General features: G+C 42.4%; 1 non-coding gene across 1 annotated transcript; it reads right to left on the bottom strand.

The window, feature by feature from the left end:
• Positions 1-363: 363 nt before the first annotated feature.
• LOC112746334 (small nucleolar RNA R71) lies at positions 364-471 on the bottom strand. Its single transcript, XR_003174224.1, has one exon. It is a non-coding gene; the product is annotated as a small nucleolar RNA R71 (small nucleolar RNA).
• Positions 472-1,922: the final 1,451 nt, after the last annotated feature.

Genomic DNA, 1,922 nt, shown 5'->3' with positions numbered 1-1,922 from the left:
GGTGCTTGGTGACTTTACTGCACTACTCCCGACTTCTATGGGAAAAGCATCTCAATCCCTGCCATTGGAGCAAACAACTTTGAGCTTAAGCCTCAATTAGTTTCTCTAATGCAACAGAATTGCAAGTTTCATGGACTTCCATTGGAAGATCCTCATCAGTTCTTAGCTGAATTCTTACAAATCTGTGACATTGTCAAGACTAATGGGGTTGATCCCGAGGTCTATAGACTTATGCTTTTTCCCTTTGCTGTAAGAGACAGAGCTAGAACATGGTTGGATTCACAATCTAAAGAAAGCCTGAACTCTTGGGAAAAGCTAGTCAATGCCTTCTTGGCGAAATTCTTTCCACCTCAAAAATTGAGCAAGCTTAGAGTGGAAGTCCAAACCTTCAGACAGAAGGAAGGTGAATCCCTCTATGAAGCTTGGGAAAGATACAAACAATTGATCAGAAGGTGTCCTTCTGACATGCTTTCAGAATGGAGCATCATAGGTATTTTCTATGATGGTCTATCTGAACTGTCCAAGATGTCATTGGACAGCTCTGCTGGAGGATCTCTTCATCTGAAGAAGATGCCTGCAGAAGCTCGGGAACTCATTGAAATGGTTGCAAATAACCAATTCATGTACACTTCTGAAAGGAATCCTGTGAATAATGGCACAAATAAGAAGAAAGGAGTTCTTGAGATTGATACTCTGAATGCCATATTGGCTCAGAACAGAATATTGACTCAGCAGGTCAATATGATTTCTCAGAGTCTGTCTGAAATGCAAGCAGCAACAGGCAATACCAAAGAAGCTTCATCTGAAGAAGAAGCTTATGATCCTGAGAACCCAGCAATAGAAGAGGTAAATTACATGGGAGAATCCTATAGAAACACCTATAATCCTTCATGCAGAAATCATCCAAACCTCTCAAGGAAAGATCAACAGAGGCCTCAACAAGGCTTTAACAACAATAATGGTGGAAGAAATAGGTTTAGCAATAGCAAGCCTTTTCCATCATCTTCTCAGCAACAGACAGAGAATTCTAAGCAGAGCCACTCTGACTTAGCAACTATAGTCTCTGATTTAATTAAAACCACTAAAAGTTTCATGACTGAAACAAGGTCCTCCATTAGAAATTTGGAGGCACAAGTGGGTCAGCTGAGCAAGAAAGTTACTGAACTCCCTCCTAGTACTCTTCCAAGCAATACAGAAGAGAATCCAAAAGGAGAGTGCAAGGCCATCAACATACCCCACATGGCTGAACCTGGAGAGGAGGAAGAGGCAGTGATTTCCACTGAGGGAGACCTCAATGGACGTCCACTGGCCTCCAAGGAGTTCCCTAATGAGGAACCATGGGAATCTGAGGCTCACACTAAGACCATAGAGATTCTATTGAATTTACTTTTGCCATTCATGAGCTCTGATGTGTACTCTTCCTCTGAAGAGGATGAAGATGTTACTGAAGAACAAGTTGCTAAGTACCTTGGAGCAATCATGAAGCTAAATGCCAAGCTATTTGGTAATGAGACTTGGGAGGAGGAACCCCCCTTGCTCACCAAAGAACTGGATGACTTGACTAGGCAGAAATTACCTCTGAAGAGACAAGATCCTGGAAAGTTCTCAATACCTTGTACCATAGGCACCATGATCTTTGAGAAGGCTTTGTGTGACCTAGGGTCAAGCATAAACCTCATGCCCCTCTCTGTAATAGAGAAGCTAGGAATCCTTGAGGTCCAAGCTGCAAGAATCTCACTAGAAATGGCAGACAATTCAAGAAAACAGGCTTATGGACTTGTAGAGGATGTCTTGGTAAAGGTTGAAGGCCACTACATCCCTGCTGATTTTATAATCCTAGATACTGGGAAATATATGGATGAATCCATCATCCTTGGCAGACCCTTCCTAGCCACAGCAAAAGCTGTGATTGATGTTGACAG

The sequence above is a fragment of the Arachis hypogaea genome, chromosome 14, assembly GCF_003086295.3.
Source record: "Arachis hypogaea cultivar Tifrunner chromosome 14, arahy.Tifrunner.gnm2.J5K5, whole genome shotgun sequence".
In the NCBI taxonomy this organism is placed as follows: Eukaryota; Viridiplantae; Streptophyta; class Magnoliopsida; order Fabales; family Fabaceae; genus Arachis; species Arachis hypogaea.
This window is presented reverse-complemented; position numbering and strand designations above follow the sequence as displayed.